Source organism: Myotis yumanensis, unplaced genomic scaffold (genome assembly GCF_028538775.1).
Source record: "Myotis yumanensis isolate MYYU_CA2020_CCGP unplaced genomic scaffold, mMyoYum1.0.hap1 SCAF_3, whole genome shotgun sequence".
NCBI classification, from domain to species: Eukaryota; Metazoa; Chordata; class Mammalia; order Chiroptera; family Vespertilionidae; genus Myotis; species Myotis yumanensis.
The window spans coordinates 205,970,018-205,992,712 of NW_027223754.1; the positions used below are offsets into that span (position 1 = coordinate 205,970,018).

The following is a 22,695-nucleotide window of genomic DNA, read 5'->3' on the forward strand; positions in this document are numbered from 1 at the left end:
TCGAAGCTGGCACTTAACAAGATTTAGCAATACTTTTATTCTACTTTTTGATGAATCTTTATTACACTGGAACAGCCCCTACTTCTAAACTTCTCTACTCTCCTCAAAATGTCAACACCACCCCTGCCTACAGGCTACTATTCCCCTTCTCTAAGGGAAGGAAGATGGAGGTCCTCATGAGGTCCTCTAACATGGGTTCCATCAACTCCCCTTCTCATTACCTCATATGTATTAAGTGCTTAATAAATACTACTATGTTTTATATTTAGGAAGGAAAACATCATGGCTTTATACTGGCTGTATTTTAAAAAGTGATTTTCATGAGGAAAAAGGGCTCTAAATTTTATTCTGCTTCAAAATGTTACTCTATAATATTAAGCTAATTAATGAAAGTCCGCATGCCTCTGCAGTTTCTCAAAGCTACCACCACCCACAACGGCACGTACCATTGCTGCCAAGGGGCAGGGTAATCACTAAAGCACAGGGCAGTTTTAGAATGCAGCACAAAATATAAACTCCAATCGTAACTGACCAGACCGCAAATAAAAAGTGCTTCCCAGCCCTACCGTTTGGCTCAGTGGATAGAGCATCAGCCTGGGGACTGAAGGGTCCCAGGTTTGACTCCAGTCAAGGTCACATGCCTGGGTTGTGGGCTCAATCCCCAGTAGGGGGTGTGCAGGAGGCAGCTGATCAATGATTCTCTCTCATCATTGATGTTTCTCTCTCTCTTCCTCTCCCTTCCTCTCTGAAATCAATAAAAATATATGTATATTTTAAAAAGTGCTCCCCAGCCCTGGTGGGTTTGGGAAGGGTCACAAGTTCGATTCTGGTCAAGGGCACGTACCTCAGTTGCAGTCCAGCCTTGCCCCAGTCAGGGCATGTGCGGGAGGCAACCAATCATGTGTCTCTCTCACATCAATGTTTTTTTCTCCTCTCTCTCCCCCTCCCTTCCATTGTTTCTAAAAGTCAATGGAAAAATATCCTCAGGTGAAGATTAACCAAAAAAAAAAAGTGCTTTCCCATAACTGAGTGATTCTTAAATCCACAATTCAATGAAAGGCAGAGAGGTGCTTTAACAGGTTGACAGAGTAGCAATGGCAATTCCACATTCTGAAGACTGGCCACTTGGCTCTCCGTGGAAACTAACAAATATTCCGTGAGAGCAAAAACTGCTCTGCAATGGGAAATAAGGGCCTCAAGAAATTACAGACAGTCTTCGGGTTACGTCCACCCGAAGACTGTCTCAACATACGTCGTTTCGTGGTTACGTCGCCATCTCCCATTTATTTATATTTTAAAAAAGTTCCATCATTTCGAAGTATGAACATATGTGCTTTATGTTTTTTATTATTTATTTACCGTAAGTAAAGGTCAGGAATTGTTATCTCTCTTTTAAGTTTTTTTTTACTGTTTCACTTCATTACTGCTGTGTATGTGCTCCATGTGAGTGACGTAGGTGCTTATGTAGGTGGGTTCCGACTTACAGCGGAAAATCGCTTTACGTTGCCATAGGAACGAATCTCAGACGTAACCCAAGGACCTACCGTAATTAGGATAGCAATTGTACAATATCTCAGAATTAAATGTCCTGCATTCACCTAACCCTAATGCCTCCCACAAATACAGACAGCATCTGTGTATGTTCTACTTAAAGAATCCTTAGGTCTCCACCAAATCTAAGTCATAACACTCCCCCCAGCTTTTGTGTCATGAAGTAATTATGAAATGAGAAGCTTGGCAAAATAGAGCAAATCATTCTCAAAAAGTGTTCTAAACTTTATTTTTCTTGACCTTTAGCTTATGGTAGCTCAGAAACATTTCTTAAAAGCATTTGTAGTCAGCCATTTTTGGTAACTTGTGAGCAAAATTATTTTTAGCTGAAAATTTTATTTCAATCCCTCTTTCATAACTCAGAAGCATCTGACCAGGTTTGGTTCAAGCTTTCCAGAATAAGTTATCTTTGAGCGGATTCAAAGCATAGAACATTTCAGCTTCAAAGGAGAAACTTTATCCATAAGAGGCATGAACAACCAAAATGTGCTAATATACAAGATATGTGAAGAAGTGTCACTTGTCTCCCTGCCACCTACCCTGGTACACTGTGGAGATTAAACACTTCAATGTTCGGAAAGTTTGTGAAAACCTCTGATGGCCAAAACATTGTTGTTACAGCATTCCTGCTTTGAAGAGCAAAATGTGTGCCTGCATGGTAGGAAGGGCTTCACATAAAATTAAATACAGTGCAATGGAAAATCAGGCTCAAGTTATTTCCATGTAGCACTCAACTATGACTCCAAATGGGTGAGTAGTTCTGCTGGAAGGCTGCACAGCTACATATATACAACATAATCAAGGACAGGTTTTCCCTCTCTTGGGGGGTTGGGGGGGTGAACAAAGGCAGTGTTACTACTCCACCTACCACTATGAGGTGGTGCTCCTTGAGTGGTAGGATAATCCAATCACCACCACCCAATCAGCTTCAAGAAGAACGGTACATGACTGCAAGAGGATGGCAGTCAGTGGATGAACTAACTACCAAAGATACTGGGAAATCCCTGCCCGCCTGGCCTCCATCCCAAGCCTACTGACCCACCTGCAATTCCTCTCATGCCTTGTCCTTGTATAGACTGCTTCTTCCTCCTGGAACGGCCTGCCCTCACTCTCCTTTGCCTGCCTTACCCCTACTCACTCACTCACTCCTCAGCAACGGCTCCTGCAGAATGTTCTCCCTGGGCCCATCCCACCCCAGCTGGATAAGAACTCTTCAATTACTCCGCTCCCATAGAAACACTGTCCTCACTCCTCTCAGGTAGAGAAGCTCCTCATTTCCCATCAGGTTAGGTCTGGAATGAAAGACAGTGCCTAAGTCTATTAGTTCATAAAGTTTCTATGAGAAAAAATCCAAGTCACCCAAAGGTGCATAACTAGTGAAAGAACATTTCTTTTTTCTTTCTTTTTTTTCTTTTTTTTTTTTTACAGAGAGGAAGGGAGAGGGATAGTTAGAAACATCAATGAGAGAGAAACATAGATCAGCTGCCTCCTGCACACTCCCTACTGGGGATGTGCCCACAACTAAGGTACATGCCCTTGACCGGAATCAAACCTGGGACCCTTGAGTCCACAGGCTGATGCTCTGTCCACTGAGCCAAACCAGTTAGGGCAAAGGAACATTTCTTAAGAAATCTGGAGAGGCTTATGGTAGTGGTTCTGATTTGTTTTGTTTCTTGTCCAATCACTTTATGACTTGCACTTGACCCTTTATAACTGTGCTGTTGAATCATTCATCCTGTACAAATATTCAACATTGCTTCCATTTATAATCATCTCTACATTTATCTACCGTTTGTATCAGCATTTTCATTATAATCAGATAGTTTTTCCTTATTGAGACAATTAATAATAAATATAAGCACTGAAAACACCCTCTATACCAACAAAAAATGTGATATTAAAATATCCTCGTGCCACCAGTAGCGCCATTTTGTCTTTGTTTGTGGTATGCAGAATTGGCACACACTTGTACTCTGGCACATAACTTTATTGTTTGGTCTATGAAAATTAGCAAGTTCAAAGATTTTAATTAAGTACAATACCTCCTATATTTATTCCTATGTAATTTTAATAAATTATTTTAAAACAATATACTAGTATGCAGCCCGGCCACTCAGTACCTGTCATTCAGTACTTCTACCCAAAGGCAACCATTGTTACAGTCTTGCGTTTCCTGGCAGAGTGTCTACGTGCATATCAATATATACTTTTTTTCTTTACACTTGATGTATTTTAGAATCTTCTATGTCCATTCATACACAGCTAAATCTTTTTAATGGCTGCACGGTATTCCATTGTATGACTATAACATTTTAGTTGACAGATTTCCTGTCAAAGAGCATTTTGGTTTTTCAGTCTTTTGCTATTTCAAATAATGCTGTAATATATATCAGATCACACACAGATGCTAGAGTACCTGTAGGATAAATTTCTAGAGATGGAACTGCTGAGACAAAGAATATTGCTAAGTAGCTCTCTCTTCATGGAGGTTATGGGACTTTTTACCCCACCAGCAATATGAGTACCTATTTCTGTACCTACACCCTTATCAATACATTGTGTGATCAAATTTTTATTCTAATGTACTGATGTTCCAGAAACTAGCCCATAAACCTCACAGGTTCCATAAAAAATTCCTTGAACTTTGTAACCCCGGGCAAACATGTCCTAAACATTCAAATGTTGTTGGAAGAATGAATGACAAAGCAAAAGAGTAAGGGCTTTTTCACAATAAGAGGTTTGCTTTTAATATAAAGAACAATGAAACTGATTTAAATATTAGCTTTTCTTTTTTTTCCTTTTAAAGAGGGAGGAAGAGAATGAAGAGAATTGATTCTGATCTGAAATGGTTTCTCCTAGAGCAGTGGTTCTCAACCTTCCTAATGCCACGACCCTTTAATACAGTTCCTCATGTTGTGGTGACCCCCAACCATAAAATTATTTTCGTTGCTACTTCATAACTGTAATTTTTCTACTGTTATGAATCGTAATGTAAATATCTGATATGCAGGATGTATTTTCATTGTTACAAATTGAACATAATTAAAGCATAGTGATTAATCACAAAAACAATATGTAATTATGTATGTGTTTTCCGATGGTCTTAGGCTACCCCTGTGAAAGGGTCCTTCGACTCCCAAAGGGTTCGCGACCCACAGGTTGAGAACCACTGTCCTAGAGGTTTTTAAAAAATCAGGAATGATTCATACATGTCTGAAATAGGTATGTATTGTTCTACCTTAAAGTAATGTATACTAGTACAGCCTTTCTTCAAAATGTCAAGAAAACTCAAGGGTCTCTAATGCAACTCCGAAAGGAGGAGCAAGATTCCTTCTATGAAAATGCCATGGGATACTAAAGTTTCTCACATCAATATTCTTTTTACACAATTTTCCAAAAACCTGACTGTTTTTATATTTTTGCTAGAATTTGTGCACAGGTGGGGTCCGGCCAGCTCAGCCCCAATGGGGGCAGATCAGGGCTGGGCCTGTCAGGAGGAGGAGATGGTGGGAGTTGGCCGGCCAGCCCACCCCGATCAGGGCCCAATTAGGGCTGGGCCAGCTGGGGGAAGGAGCCGCAGAGATTGGCTGGCGGGCCCTGCCCCCAATTGGGGTTGGGGGGTGCAAATAGGGGCAGGGTGACCAGGGTGGGGCTGCAGGAGGTTGGCCGGCCAGCCCCACCCCCTGGTCGGGATGGTTCGCTGGCCACAGTGGACCTCATAGTGACCGGTTGTTTGGTAGTTTCGGCCATTATGGTCACTGGCTTTTTATATATATAGATTGATTTCAAAGAGGAAGGGAGAGGGATAGATAGAAACATCAATGATGAGCTGTAACCAGTTTGGCTCAGTGGATAGAGCGTTGGCCTGCGGACTGAAGGGTCCCAGGTTCGATTCCGGTCAAGGGCATGTACCTTGGTTGCAGGCACATCCCCAGTAGGGGGTGTGCAGGAGGCAGCTGATTGATGTTTCTCTCTTATTGATGTTTCTAACTCTCTATCCCTCTCCCTTCCTCTCTGTAAAAAAAAAAAAAAAAATCAATAAAATATATTAAAAAAAAAAAAAAAAAGAAACATCAATGATGAGATAGAATCATTGATTGGCTGCCTCCTACACACCCCCAAATGGGGATTGAGCCCGCAACCCCAGGCATGTGCCCTGACTGGGAGTTGAACTGTGACCTCCTGGTTCATAGGTCGATGCTCAACCACTGAGCCACGCCAGCCAAGCCAAAAAACTGATTCTTATCATATATTGTACACAATTGCATAGTTGGTAACCATTTCATTGATTTGCTTCTGTGTGGTGCCTGACATAATTAATACTAAAAATCTCTTGATAAATACTGAACACTGCACAGCCCTTGGTCAGCATGTGTTTGCCATGGTCTCTGGTGCCCCTCCTTGGTGCTATAACAACCACCGTAAAAACAGGTAACACTTACGTAGTGTTATCATGGACCAGGCACTCTTCCAGGCACATTATATTTATTACATTAATGCATTTAATACAACAATCTTCTGAGGTAGAAACTATTATTACCCCATTTTATAGATAAAAAAGTGAAGCACCGAGAAAGTAACTTGCCCAAAGGACACAGTTACGTAGGTATAGAGACGGAATAAGAATCTAGACAGTCTCACACCAGAACTGGTCCTCTTAACCCAATATTTTATTACAGTGTGATAATTACTCTGACAAAGTGGTACACAAAGGATATGTTACCAAAACACTAGATTTTGACATAGGCTCCTCTGTGTGTACCTCGATCAGAGTGATTACCTCACTGTATTAAAATGATCTGTGTACACATCTACTTCCCATTGCACGTTCAAGTCTTAGTCATCCCTGTGCCCCTACATGACTCATAAATTCTTCAACTGGGTTTTAGGTTAAGAAAATACCATTTCTATTTCTTGGCTTTGTACTTCAGGTTTTCAATGCTGGTGCTTCTTCTGCTCCTGTGTGCTACCATTTCCTAAGACCAATCTCCTGTAAGATACAATCTGCTTCTCAAACTGTGCTGCTTCCCTAGTGATGCTGGCCAGACCTCTCAAACTGCCGTGGGTACATTCTTGGAGTCCTGAAACACCAGAGACCCGCACCTCCATTCCTGCTGGGTAGAGCGCTGGCAGTACAGCTCCCACCCCCAGCAGCCAAACGCCTGGATCAGTGGCTCTTATCAGGAAGATGGAGTTATTTGAGCTACCTGCCAACCCATCTCTCAACTGCTAAGACAGGCGCTTTCAGCTATCAGGTTGCACAATTGCCTAGAAACCTTACACCGGGTGTGAAGGAAGAAGCAATAGGGGAAACAACACAGCATCTGGTGCCCTGCCGGCTTCCATTCACTGCTTAGGGCCATAGCAATCAAGTAGACCTAATTCACTCCAGTGAAGCCTTAGGACCATAAAGATTGTATGGTGGGTGAGATTAACATGACCATACAATAGAGGCCAGCATTCATCTAGAGTGCTGACATCTCCACTGGTGTCATTCTCCAAACAGTTGGAATGCTACCTCCTCTATAATATTCTTGTGGAGACAAAGGTGCATTGCAGAAGCCAACTCTGAAAAGCACAATTTTACTTCCTATCTTTAATTGCAGAAGTCTATAAAGGATAATAGAGCTAAAAACAAGACTATGCTTGAAATCCTTAATTCTATGTCTAAATTAGAATCCACTATGTTCCGTTAAGCAAAAGAAAAATATTCCCTGTTTGTTGAACCATATCTATGTACTTCCCATCAAGCCTCAGTGGCAGAGTGGGCATATTCCAGGGATCAAAAGCATTCATTCAATCCTGGGACTTTCCACAAACACAGGGGATAAGGGAAAACAACGACAATTATGGCTGGCAAGATGCAAACACCTATGAGGAATTAAGCCTTCCTTTCTCACAATTCAATTCAAAATCTGGCTCACTGAACAGCCTCGTGACAGCACTCACATTCAATCAGGATAAACCTGGGCATTTTAGATATGTCTGGTATAAAAGATGTCATACTGCCCTGGCTGGTTTGGCTCAGTGGATAGAGTGTCAGCCTGCGGACTGAAGGGTCCCAGGTTCGATTCCGGGCAAGGGCACATGCCCGGGTTGCGGGTTCCGTCCCCAGTAGGGGGTGTGCAGGAGGCAAGCAATCAATGAGTCTCTCTCATCATTGATGTTTCTATCTCTCTCTCTCCCTCTCCCTTCCTCTCTGAAATCAATAAAAATATATTAAATATATTAAAAATATATATTAAATATATATTTAATATATTAAGATATATTAAATATTTATTAAAACTATATTAAAATATATTTTTTAAAAATATATATTTTTTAAAAGAGTTGGTGGTAAACTACTACCTTTAATAATAATAGTAAGAAGGAGAAGAAGAAGAAGAAGAAGAAGAAGAAGAAGAAGAAGAAGAAGAAATATCTTTACTATATTTTAAAGCCTCTTTAAAAGGTATCACCAGTCAGGGATGTGTAAGGTATTCATGTGAAAAAATGGACATGCAAATTAGGTCTCCCACCCTGTGATTCCATGATTCTAAAAAAACCAACATGTAGACTCAAGCTTTATTAAACAGTCTTGTATTAAACAGTCATCCTTACTAGAGACACATAGATCTAGTTATTTCAGTAGACCAAAATAGAACAATCCCAATTCCAAAAACCTAACAAATAGAGAAAAAAATCTAAACTATAAAAGTGATCTTCAAATACATAGAAAAGCAAAACAAAGAACAGTATGCATATTAATACTTCCATTTGCGTTTTTAAAGGGGGGTGAGAAAAAGTCATTCAGGTACTATCTCTGAAAGGATACCCAAATAACTAACCATACCGATTACCTGCCAAGGAGAGACACTAGGTAGTGGGCAGCAGGCAGAAACTTTTTACTCTTCAGTCTGTTGCATATTATGAATCACACCTATGTGAACATATTATATGCTTTAAAAATAGCCAAAACCGGTTTGGCTCAGTGGATAGAGCGTCAGCCTGCGGACTGAAAGGTCCCAGGTTCGATTCCGGTCAAGGGCATGTACCTGGGTTGCGGGCACATCCCCAGTAGGAGATGTGCAGGAGGCAGCTGATCGATGTTTCTCTCTCATCGATGTTTCTAACTCTCTACCTCTCTCCCTTCCTCTCTGTAAAAAATCAATAAAATATATTTTTAAAAAAATAAAAATAATAAAAATAAAAATAAAGGGAAAAAACTCCATACACAAAACTCGCTGAGAAATTGCACAGAATAGTAAAAAAAAAAAAAATACTAAGAAATGAAAGAATCTATTAAGCCCTAAAGCTAAAAGTTGGAGCATATTGTTTATTCTCACATACTCTCTCTGAGCCTGAGATGCACTTGCCCATTAAAATGAAGACATCATCTACTTCTCCTGACTGAAGTAGAGCTGCTCCAGATAACTTCTAGATGGTTTCAGCTATTACGGTTTCATACTACCCACCATTATCAGCCGTTGATTTATCTACTGTTGACCTATAATTCGCTCAAATCAGAGATGGAATAACTTTGAGACCAAAAAAACAACAACAATACAATAACAAACCACCATATACACAATTACCCCATTTAAATTCTCTTGAATATGAACTACAGAAAAGTGAGATAAACACATAAAGTCCCTAATACAATGCTTGGCACATTGAAGTACATAAAAATTTTAGCAAAATCCCAATTCAAAATACTGGCTTGATCCAAATTATTGAAGAAACTGGGGTTCAATGCTGACTTCCAAGTTTTACATAAATCAACTTTCAGATAATGGGTAAAATGTTTTCAGTATTAAATATATGGCATGAGAAGACAAGAAAGTACATATTCAACTCCATTCCTCAGCAATCACACTCTTTGGTCTGAGGAGCCTGAGGCCCAGAGGAAAAGGCACTGGATAAAGAGCTACAGGATCTGGGTAGAAGCATCAGCTTTGCCACTTCCTAGTCATGAGGCTTAGAAAGGTCTATTTTCAATATCTGAAGAGTCACCAGTCTTTCAGGGCTATTGTAGGGAATAAATAAAGACCTGAGTCAAACCATTTTATAAACTGTAAAATTTAATAACTGTATGTGCGATTTTAGTCACTGTGCTTCAAATCAAGAGATGATTACGGAAAAAGCAACAAAAATTATTTTAAAATTTGAAAAAGTAGATTATATAAACGTTGATATATTTTTTCAACATTTACTCAATTTTTATTATCATATATCCCTGGCACTGAAGGAGGAGCCAAGGATACAAAGATTAAGAGATAGTTCTTGCCTTTAAGGAATTAAAAAAGCACTAGGATACAAAATCATGGGCCTGGGTAACAATAACAAAATGGCTATTATACAGTGTGGGGCAAAAGTAGCTTTACAGCTGTGAATATGCAAGAGTTTATTCTTGTATTATTATTTATTAATTATTTTCTTTTCCATACCAACCTCAGTAAACCTACTTTTGCCCCATCCTGTATATTGAAAAGCTACTATGTATCAGGCCCTGAACTGAATAATAATCGTATTACATACCTTATCTCTTCAATCTCACATTAATCCTAGTTACTTAACCAAGTAACTTAAGGCTTAGTTACTTAACCAAATAATTAACCAAAATCACACAGCTATGAAGTAGTAAAGCTGGGACTCCAACTCAGGTTTATCTGCAAGCCCATTGTATTTTTTATAATCCTAGCGTAGGAAAAGCTTTTCTAAGCATGACAAACAAACAGGAATCATTAATGTAAACATTAACAGAGGTAACATTAAAAAGTAAAATTAACTTCTGATATAGAAAATGAAAAAAACAAAGTGCAAGGGAATGTAGGAGTATGCTAGTTTGTGTAAAAGGAAAAGAGAAGTAACCTAAGAGACAATGTTACTCATTCCATTAACAGGTATAGAGCAGATAAGGAACAGGGATGAGAGGGAGACCCTTCACTAAATACCTTTTTATGAATTCAGAGTCACAGCATCTGCTTATGAAAAGTAAAATGCAATAGTTAAGAAAATTGTGCTTGACTTTTTTTTCCCCAGAATAACTATTATTTCTCAAAGAGTAATCAATGAAAACAGGTTGGTATACCCTGAATTAGACAATTTCCTTCCTTAAAACAGGATGCTGGATCAGTCAAATATTTCAGGTTTCTTAAACTCTAAGGTACTGGTAGACCAAACAAGTATTTACTATTTGCCTAAAACTAACACAGCAGAAAACAATTCATAGTAAAGCAAAATCCAGAAAGGATGAATGATCCCCACACCAAACTCAAGAAAATAAAATACAAAGGGTTCTTGAAACAGGCTTCCCAGAATTAAAAAGCAAAATCTACAGGGTAACACTTATTCCAAACTACTAATAGAGAGAGAAATGCAAAGTAAGCATAAAGGAAAACTGCACATACACATTGACAGACATAGGTATCTGTTCATCACAGCATTTTTATACCACTGACAAAAATTTCTAATGGTCCCTGATAAGCACTTTTTTGAAAGGCCTCGTATCATGCCAACAATAACCAATTGATCTCCAATATTGTAAAACACAGCCAGTTCAAAGCTAAAATGTTGTTGCAAAAAGATCTATCTACTACGACAACAAGCAGCTAAAGACCTAGAACAGAAAGTAGGGGGGACAAAGCATGTGTCTATAATGCATAATGAGCAGCAGCTGGGGATGGGGACGAGGTAGCCAACAGAAATATTAACCTCTAAGCTCAACACAGCATCACTTCAAAGTCTAGGATGATATCAAAATTAGCCAAATCAGCTTATTAAAAGTCATGAGTCAAACTATGATTACAACATACAAACCATACAATAAAATTTGTACATGAGGATAGCAAACACAAACATTTATGCAATGGGCCACCTAAGTGGCAGCTGTATACATAGTACTATTCGCCATCCTCTAAACAAGTCTGCCTCTGCCTCTCTCACAGAGATGTCCAGCATAAAACCACAGACACACTTTCCAAACAAGTACTACCACCTCCCTGTAAGCTTTGCCAAAGCTCCCACTGTGAGAGGCAGCCATTGTGTAGACTTCCTGAAGTTCAAAGTCCTCAAACCCACTGTGCCAGCCACTGACAGTGACTGTGTTCCTGGAAGCTTGTATGAGGTGCAAACCAATGAGTAAAGCTTTGTGGGTGCTGGAAGCCAACACAAAACATCTTCCAATTTTGCCAGTTCTTGCTTTGAAATTACACAGTCCTACTACCCCATCCCCTAGAAACCAAGAAATAGCAGGTGAAAGCTGTCAAAGCCACATACATATTCAGACTGATTAGGGGACAAGCCAGTCTGATGAGAGGATAAGCAAACTCATTTGCAGATTCTTTTTGCAAAGGATTGGGGGTGGGTGGGGTGGAGGAATTGAGTAAGAGAGTAGGGGAAGGAGCCAAACAATTCCTGCTTTCTACCCAAAATTATTACCTACTCTCCTCAGAATTTTTGTGAAGCACTGAACTGCAGAGGGGGGGAAAAAAAGTAAGGTCGTAACTGTGACTATATAAAAACCCCCAAGACAGAATGACCTATGAAACTAAGCCCCATGCAACAAGGACTAACTATGCAGCTGCTTTTCTTCTTGCCTAACGGTCCAAGATAAATAGAGCAGGCTCATAGAAGCCCACCAACTTCCAGGAAAATGGAACCAAAGTCCTCTTGACTCAGGACAAGCCACACACCCCTGAAATAGATTCCTAAATGAAATCCATATAGGTCTGCTTTGGAAATCATCTGGCTGACAGCAATTAACACTCCCTCCTCCAAACAGCTTCAATTTGCAGAGGAAAAAGCTGCTCAAATAAAGCATCTGGAAAAACTCCCCATGAGCCTCTGTTCCAAAAGTGTTCCAACTCAACCAAGAGCTGGAGCTCACATTCAAACCCACAGCACCCCCAGACAATGTCTGCTGTACCTCTAGTTCTGTTAGTATAGCTTCTGCCCCCACCCCACATCCCAGAGCTGCGAGTCCCACAGCTACAGCCGTCCATCCCTCCCGATAAATCATGCTTTGTTTGTGATATTACCAATTAGGATCCGACAAAATCAATGTGGCCAAAAAGAAAAATAAACAGTATGCCTCCTCAAAAACCACATGCCTGGAATAAAATATCCAATACTCAGTGTAAAACCTCTTTTTCCCTGCAAAGGAGAAACCAAGGAATCATCCTCTACATGGGAAAAATCCCACATACCAGGGTATTATCTGGTATTAAAAAACCCCAAGTATTGCCCTGACCGGTTTGGCTCAGTGGATAGAGCATCGGCCTGCGGACTGAAGGGTCCCGGGTTCGATTCTGACCAAGCATGTACCTTGCTTGCGGGCACATCCCCAGTAGGAGGTGTGCAGGAGGCAGCTAATCGATGTTTCTCTCTCATCGATGTTTCTAACTCTCTATCCCTCTCTCTTCCTCTCTGTAAAAAAATCAATAAAATATATATTTTTTTAAAAAACCAAGTATTATGGTTGAACACACCCATGTGGAAGTCTAAATTTCAAAGGTTCTGTTCCCACACTTGAGAAAATAGGTTTTTAAGCAGTTACTCAACCATTATGATTTGGCAATTCAAAATTGTCATCTACTCCATAAGTGGTATTTGTCATGTGTCCTGTGCCTTGAATCCTCAGCTGAAATTTCTGGATGCCACGTATGTGCAGATCACATCACAAGGAAGTGATATTACAAGTCAGTCTCTCTCTCCCTCCCTCTTATCCCTTCTCAGAACCTGCTTCATTCAGAATCCAAAAAGCCAGAGGCACTACAAAGCCTGCTCATTTGCCTTTAAACAGGCCTAACTAAACTAGCAAGAGAACAGGAGAGAATTATACAGGAGCACAAATCAGAAGCTGAAAGGGAAGGAGGAGGGGAGAACAAGGGCCAGAGAGATGATTCCTGTAAAATTCTTTTATGGATCTATCTCCAAAGGTGAGATTTAAAAGAACTGTATCAAACTTCCTCATTTTCAAGCATACCTAATGAGCAATCTGAAAAAGAGCTTATATGTTTGTGAGGTATCTCAGTTTGGTATTTTTCCTGCATCCATAAAAACAAGCTATGATAGCTTATGAAAGTCATCGATTGGAAAGAGAAAGGTTAAGGTCCATAGTTGATCAAATGGGCACAGTCCCAAATGGTGGTAAGAGAGCCAACTGCAACACTTCACAATCTCTCAGCAGCATGTAGAAGGCAGATCAACAGACTGCTCCAGTGAACTGGAACAGTTTAGCTCTAATTGCCCCTTACTTGTGTGGGTCCTCTATTTTCCTTAACCACACCATCACAAAGGCACTTTTTAGACATACACACGTGCATGCAATTAATATCTGAGCGCAGGAAACTAAACATCAGGTTGCCATGCCCACCCAGCACATTCAGCAGTTAAATTCCACCCCAGCTTCTGTTTTCAAAGACCCCCTCTCTAACCTTTAACCCGAAATCAATGAAAAGATCAGGTACCATTAACAAATCCCACAACACCCAGTCTTTACTTGAGCTAGAAAGCAGACCAAGGGCCAGACCCCCGACCTCCAACCCCTAACCCCCACCCCACCAAGGGAAAATCTGGAGAAATAAGTAAAGCCATCTGCAGGCCCCAGCTAAGAAGCAGAAAGACAAAAGTTCAGTTCAGCAAGCTCCATAGCCCCAGCCAGGCACAGTGCTGAATCCTATGACCTCCAAAGGATCTGTTGACCTCACAGTCTGGGTAGGGGTGGAAGGGCAGACATTTGAGCAAATGTTAATCTAAAAAGTCTTAAAACAGAGTATGGATATTATATGTTTTGGAAACCAGCAGGAATGGGGGAGGGGAGGGAGCCATACAAAAGGCATCCAGTAGGAATCAATATCCCAAATGATTCTTGAAGATTGAGCCTTACAAATGAGAGATGGGAGGCAGGAACTGCACACTGAAGGAACAGAAACAAGAGGCCTGAATTGACTGGGGGTGGCAGTGTGCTCAGAAAGCTTGTACAAGCCTCTGAACATGGACTTGGAAGTGGAGTGTAGAAAGAGATGAGGTTAGAAGGTCAGGCAGAAATCAGGACCTGGTAGGCCAAACAGAGAATGGACTTTATCCTGAAGTCAAAGACAAGCTATCAAATGATTTTAAGCTGTTTCAGATGGATGACTGTTAAGGGTGGGTTTAAAGACACTGGAAAGAGACCACAAGAGACAAAGGCATTCCAACTTAATTTCCACAAACCAAAATGAGAACAAAAGATACCATCTATTTGATGCAACATATTTAACCAACAAACCTTATAAAGCTTGAAATACAAAGATATACCACCAAAACAGCCAGTGTATAACGGTCACCTACTCTCCCAGGAAAGATCCCACAGGTTCCATGAAATGTCCACATGCCTGATGCAGGCCCTGTGATACTTCAGTAGTCCTTTCAGTCCTTAGCTAATGTCTCCTCTTCCTAACTAGAGAGACCACATGACCAGATCCATTTTCCTCCTCCACCCTGATGACCAGCAAATTAGGTTTCCCAGTTTAACACATTGCTCATCTCTAGTAGTTCCCAACTCTGGCACTTAATTGAAAGTGCATTAACCACTCCATGCTGATCTGGCAGTAAGCAGGAACTCAGAGTGCTGTATAGCAGGTTATAAGGAGGCAAGAAATAAACATTTACTGCTGGATTCCATGATAGGCTCTTTAAATGATCCGGGTTATTCATTATAGCAGCTCATTAGAGTATGCATTAGTTCTTCCAGTTCACAGATGTGTAAACAGTAGTGCAGATGTTAAGAATCTTGCCAAAGGTCATTCAGTTGGCAACTGAAGGAGCCAGAATTCAAACCCAAATATGAGAAATTCAAAATAGTGTTTCTTTCATTACACCAAACTTCAAGTATATATATGAACAACAAATGTAATTATATGTTAAAGTTGGTAATAATAATGGTAATAACAATAATATCTCCCTTTTAAAAACTGAGAGGGAACCCATATCATATTATTTTGGAATAAGGGATCACTCAGAGAAGTCACACCTGAGTTATCACAACTAGAATCTCCAAACACTACTAAAAAAGGTCATTCCTGAGCATTTGTGACCAAAAATGTTCAGACTCAAATAATCAGAGCAAGTTGGCTCTACTCCAAAGAAATATATCAAATCTTCCACGCACTTTCCTCTCAGAGTCCCTAACACATTTGAAAAAAGCATAGCAGCTCTTGTTTTCTCTTTTTCTTCCCACCCCACCCTTTCCACCTCCTTTTACTTCCCCCCAAATTACAGAAATATGTCAGGGATTCACTTGGCAGTTCTGATCCGATTTGCCCCAATCCTGGCTCAAGCAGCTTTGCATTACCCTCCTAACTAGATCAGCGCCAGCCAATGGGTTTATTCAAGCTGATCTGTGATGGATTAGATCATGAAACCTTAGTCATGTAAGCTGCCTGCTTGTATTGGGGCTGTAGGGGAGAAGAATAAGAAACTCAATACTCCTAGGGGCCACCTAAAACACCAATGCAGCCACCATCCCTCACTCCATCTGTTTGCTCACGCTCCAATTACTGCCATTTCCTTTCCATCATCTCTGATGCTCTTCCCTCTTGTTTTTGAAGAAAGTGCACATCTGCCCCAGAATAAAAATGTTTATTATGCTTTACAAATGCATATCAACAAAAATTCAAACAAATCCACTCATTAAATGACTGTCTTCATTGTTTCTACAATTAAAGCCAGACATTAAACTGACAGCCTGAAAGATGTCAAACTAGTAATTCACTATAGAGCAACATTGTTGCTTACACTAAGTAGTATAGTGACTTTCTTTTTCCCACAGTCCTGTAATCTTGAGGCCTGTACGCACCAGTCTGCTTTATATCAAAATGAAAGTTAAATCTCTAGTTAGCTTCTGCTGTGTTCATATGTCAGTGTGATGGGGGGGAAAATGACAAGGTGGCTAGAAAATGGGAGAGGGAGATGGGAAACAAATTCAACTCAGGTTAATTTCTTGAGTCACCCTGAAAACAATTCTGCTCTGAATTCAGACCTGAATTTCTCCTTCTCAAAGACATTCCCAGTTTTACATTCGTATTACATTCGCATTAAAAAGCCTCTGTGAGGCTTTTTAAAAATGTAGTAATTTTTATGTGACTGTACCTCAGTTTCTGCATCTGCAATACTATTCATCACTCCGGCAGTATAATGGGCTGAATGTCTGTGTTCCCCCAAAATTAATCTATTGAAGCCCTAGCCCATACTGTGATGGTATTTGGAGGTAGGGCCTTGGGAGGTAATTAGGCTTAGATTAGATTAGAATGATAGGACCCTCATGCTGGGATTAGTGCCCTTATAAGAAGAGGAAAAGATACATTTTTCTCTGTCCAGGAACTCAGACCAAGGAAAGGCCATGGGAGCACACCAACAGAAGGCAGCTGACTGTAAGCCAGGAGGACAACCCTCGCCAGACAGGGAGTCTGCCAACACCTTAATCTTGGACTTCCAGCCTCCAGGACTGTGAGAAATAAATTTCTATAGTTTAAGCCACCAGATCTATGGTATTTTGTTATGGCAGCCTGAGCAGATTAAAACAGGTAGAGATTCAACAATTTTAATGAGATTGTTAATGATTATTACTTGGAAGGAAAGCACATTACTTTTTTATTTTTAATCCTTACCTGAGGATATGTTCTTTATTGATTTTAGAGAGAAAGGAAGGAAGAGGGAGAGAGAAACATGGATGTGAGAAACATCAATTGGTTGCCTTCTGTACACACCCACAACATGAGTATGTGCACTGACTGGAATTGAACCCAAAACCTTTTGGTGTATGGCACGACACTCCAACCAACTGAGAGACACTGGCAGGAAAACACATTACTTTTATACTCTATTCAAATGGTAGCACTATATTTACCGTCGTTTCAGCACCCAAATACCCAAATAAGAGTCCCAAGATACATCCACCTAGGAGGAAAGAAAACCGGAAACAAGCAAATGGGAAGATAAACTATTTCAAGAAAATACAGCATCCACATAGCAATTACAGGCTACCTGGAGCCCCTTCCCTGAGACCAGGTAAAAGTCTTCCTATTACTAGAATCAACAATTAATATGAACTGCTGAACCCACTTAGCTAAATTGGATTTATGCGTCTATGGTCAGAAGCAATTATTCGGCCATATAGCAATCACATACCAACATTTCACTACCATCAAGAATTTTGCTGAAAGCTGTAAATAGTACGTAAGGTGCACCTTGCCTTAGACAGCAGCTAAGTTCCTGGAAAGTTGCACACTACTGAATTTTTGTTAAGTTTTTTTTTATTCATTGGAACAGATAAACAAACGAATTCATTCAACAGTATGTTATAAAAAGCCCAATTTTCATACATATCAGACTTACATCAAGTGAAATGAACCTCTGAAATCTATACAGTGAACCTTCCACCAGGTTAGAGTACAGTATTGCCAAGTACCCTCTTTAACAACTAACTTGGTTTCTTAAACCCTATTCCAGTCTTCAAGTTGAATTTCTCATCCCTCCTGCTCCATGGTTCAGGGTTCTCTGTTTCTATACTATTTCTAGGGTTGTGCTGACTCCTCCTCCACCCACATACACCTCTGGATCCTGCCCTTGAAAGGACCAACCCTTCTCCGCCCCTTGTGAGCATAAGGATTACAACATAAGTACCACCGACTCTCTCCTGTTCTCCATGGTCCACTTTGGGAAGTAATGATTTACTCCAAAGGCTCAGTGGGGGTAATTCAACAGGGCTCAGCTTTGGAATCTGCAACTTAGAGGTACAGCTCCATTTCATAAGCAGCCTTGTAAAATTAACCCAATAAATAACTTTCTTCTGTAAAAAAAGGGTTAATCTTGGTGGGCTCTCTCTAGAGTAGGCCCATGCCTTTTTTTCCTTCTCAGGGGTGCATTTTTACTGTTCTCTCCCCATGAGACTTGCAACCAGGGGAAGCAATGGGCAGTGGCAGCTCGTCCTAGGCTAATCCCCTGAATCTGTCTCCAAGGCCCCCTTGTCTCTGACTCCCCAGTGAGCTAACAGCAGCCCTGCTGTGGCCTACTTCTTTCCTATAACGTTTCCAAGGAGCTAAAGCCACCTGCCTGGGCTCTCTCCTATTGGTTCTTCTACCCTGAGCCCTTCATTTGTATCACTGCCCCCAGCTTTAATAAACATACTTCAAAATAAAATAAAGGGGGGGGAGGGGTAATCTTTTGACAATTTCATGAAGGTACTCTGACCCCTGAATTTTATTTTTTTTAATCCCTTAATTATTTATAAAAAAGGTCAATTTCAACTTCAACTCAACAGGCAATGAGCACTGGCTATGTACCCAAAAGTGTTAGGCATTAAGAATAAATACATTTTAAAAATAATTTTAAAATAAAAATAAAAAAAGAATAAACACAAAGAAAATATCATTCCCATCTTCTAGAAGCCCTTGGTCTCACCAAGGAAACAAGAATAACGACACAACTGAGGGACAATGCAGTATATATGATGCATAATTAAGCATAGATATAAGGAAGACAATGGGGGCCCTGGCTGGTGTGGCTCAGTTGATTGAACATCATCTGTGCACCAAAAAGTCATTGGTCTGCTTCCTGATCAGGGCACATGCCCAGGTTGCAGGCTCGATCATGGGTCAGAGTGTGTGCAGGGGACAGTCCATCAGTGTTTCTCACATTGATGTTTCTCTCTCTCTTCCTCTCCCTTTCTTCTCTAAAATCAATAAAAACCTACTTTAAAAAAATAAATACATAAAGGAGAAAAGATGGGCTCTGTTGTCAACTAAACTGTCAGAAGGCTTCCCAAAAAGGACTATGACCTCAGAAAAACTCTATTTGTGTTAAGTTTCGAGGAAAGAACATATGCTTTAAGCCATACTCATATATAGAGAGAAGGCCATGTAACAATGGAAGCAGAGAGTACAATGGTATTGCCACCAGCCAATGAGCCAAGGGATTGGGGCAGACTCTGGAAGCAGGAAGAGGCAGAGAATGCATTCTCCCCGGGAGCCCCTAAGAGCAACCAGCCCTGCTGACATCTTAACTGCAGATCAGTGACACTGCTTTTGGACTTTCGATGTCCAAAATTGTAAGACCATAAATTTGTGTTTCCTAAGAAAATTATTAATTAATAAATAATAACCCATATACCAAAAAGGTCAGCTACACTAAGGATTTTTAAAGTGTTACTTACATATGGCCTATGGCATTTCTACACAGTTGATATTGTCTCCTAAGGCTGCCAAACCCCTGCTCTTTCTGCTCCAGCTACACCAGTCTCTACCCCCAGGACATTAAAGAGACAGTCAGTACCCTAGCTTTAGAAGATACAACTGCCTGGGTACCCACAGTTCCTCTACCTGAGCTCTCTTCCCTCAAACATCTGAATGGCCCATCCCCTTACTCCACTCAAAGGTCACCTAACAGAGAGGCCTTCCCTGACCATCTTCGTCATTACTCTCCATCCCTTTACCTGCTTTCTATTTCTTTTTAGCAACTTACCACCATCTAATAATTGTTCACTTCTTTATTATCTGTCTCTTTCGATTAGAATATGCACTCCATGAGGGTAGGATCTTTAGTTTAATTCACTACCCTATCTCCTAGACTCTAAAACAAGGCCTAGCACATAGCAGTTGCTCAATAAGCATTAGTTAAATGAATATTAAATATTCTACAATTATTCTCAGAATGATGCAAGAACATCCTAGAGGTAGGAATAGGTCATCTAGGCTTAAATTTTATCTTTTCATGGACATTATTTCTCCTTTATTCCCAATTATATCTCAGATTTCAACTTTCCCATAAAGCCTTCCTTGACCATTTCAGCAGGAATGATCATCTCCATCTTCTGGACCCAGGGGCACAAATCCTCTGCATACTTTGGCTCTAAATTATGAAATGCCTTTTGACATGCATCTATCCTGTGGTATCTCTACTCCTGTTCCACTGAACTTACCCAAAAAAAAAATTCATTTATATATACACTTTTATAAACTTTTCAGCCATGTTGTCTCCCCATCTAAATTGTAAGCATCAAGTAAGTACCTTAAGATCAGGGAGCCTGACATATTGTTTAGAAGATAACTTAGAAATCATCCTGTATAAACGCTTTACTTTACAACTAAGGAAACAGAGGCTCTAAAAGGATGGATTTTCCCAGAACCATACAGCTAGTTGAAGGCAGGAGACTAAATCAATGAAGATATGAATACCTGTGTGACATGGTGTGTTGGAACTACAACAATGAAAATGCACACAGTGAAAAATAAAACACTCACAAATACACAGAATGAAAAAAAGATTCTCTGTGGGATAGTTCTAAGTTGCCCATTTGTACCCAAAGGACCTAATCCACTCCTTCCTCTGCATACCCCAAAGTCCCTATACACTGCTCCACTTCCAAACACTACTATCCTTAGCCAATTTGAAGGCAACCAGCAAATAATGGGCCCCAGGAGGAAAGGGAGGAGTCTCATTATCTCTGATTGACAGAAACAATCAATGAATGCAGACATACACAGATATATGCACACACCAAGCAGAACAGGCTCAACAGCACCTACGTCCAGCCTCCCCTCCTGACCATCCAATATTAACCCCCCTCACCTAAAGTCTCCCCCTATTCCTCTACATTTTTTCCCCGTGGCCTCAAGCTTTTACTTCTCACAATCCCTCAGCCTAACATAGTTCTAATGGAGAACAAAAGCAGGCAAACAAAAGAATTTTTAAATAAACACCAAGAGGATGGGGTTTTTTTTTACCCAAATCAACAGAAATAACAGAGTGGCCTCTGCAAAGGAGACCCAGAAGCGCACAGCAAACTTGCCAGGCGTACATACAGCTCCATCTCCAACAGGAAGTCAGGCAGAGCCTTGAAAAGCAGGAGCAGAGCACCGGAAGTCTCTCAGCTCTGCAGAGATTTCCAAGAGCGGTGTAATGGAGAGAGCAGAGGAATAGGGATTAGAAGACTAGGCTCCCAGTTCTAGTTTCACTACCAGCTAACTGGGTGGCCTTAGGCAAGTCACCAGTCTTCCCTGGACTTCTGATTCCCCGTCTATAAAATGAGGTAGTTGAAACATCTGAGGCCTTGAATGCACTCCAAACAATTGTAACTATGGACTCTCTCCCACCAAAAAGTGCACGTAAACTATTCTGCGTAAGAGTCTTCCAAGTCTGTCCAGGTTAAGAACCCCTGGAAAAGATGTCTCTGGTCCCTTCTAACATTCTATGATTCTAAGAGAATTAGGCAGATGTCAAAACAATTGCTGGTATGGGAGACACCCCCCCCCACCACACCCCCAAAGGCACCCTCCCCACCACCACTCTCCTGCCCATTTCATAGCAAGTATTTTCTGAACAGAGAGCAAATCCTAAAACCTACGAAGGTTTCATGTTCTTCCGCAAATTACGAAGTCGACTGGCATCATCACTCTAGTTCCCATTCCCTACCCTGTTCGACCACCTTATCCTGGAGTCCACAACTCAGAATCCCGTCTCCGAACAGCCCTACAAACTCCCCTGTATGTCCCAGAACACTGTAGCCCATGCCCAGCTCTCTGTAGGGGATGCAACTGACGAGGTACAGGAGAGTCTTGTCCTGGACTCTCTGCAGACCCATTAGCAAGCGCCACATAGTGAAGGATGTGCCTGAGCGCCACGCTGTCCCCACAACACGGCCACACTCCCTGTGATTGAAGCCGCACGCTAAGCCACATCCCCTTTCGGGCTCTCGAGGAGTTGCCTCTTCTCACTCCACTCCGGTACACGCCACTCCCTTCCTCGCCCCAGGGTGGGTCGGGGACTGCCAGCACGGTGCTCCTTCCCGGGAGGGGTCCCACCCCCGCCCCCTCGGCCTCGGCTCAGCCCGGCGGCGCTCTGGGCAGCAGACTCAGGACCCCCCCAGCTCCCTCTCCACCCCCAGGCACCAAGGAAGGGTTGGGAGAAATGGAATCCATCTCAACCATGTTCGATCTCCCCAACACACCTACCCACGCGTCGTGTCCCCCTCGTCCCCTCTGAAGTCAGGACCCTCGTGGCCACACCAGGGTCCTCCTGCACCCTCGCGTCCAAGCCGAGCTCCCCGACCTTTCCACCAGGCCCCGACCGGCCCCCTCCCACCTCCAGGACCCCTAGAGTCCTCCCCGCTCCACGCCGCGGGAG

At 41.4% G+C, this 22,695-nt stretch overlaps 1 protein-coding gene across 18 annotated transcripts in view; it reads right to left on the reverse strand.

The window, feature by feature from the left end:
• Positions 1-22,695, reverse strand: part of RBFOX2 (RNA binding fox-1 homolog 2) — a 256,306-nt gene that overhangs the window by 233,248 nt on the left and 363 nt on the right. The window lies entirely within an intron of this gene.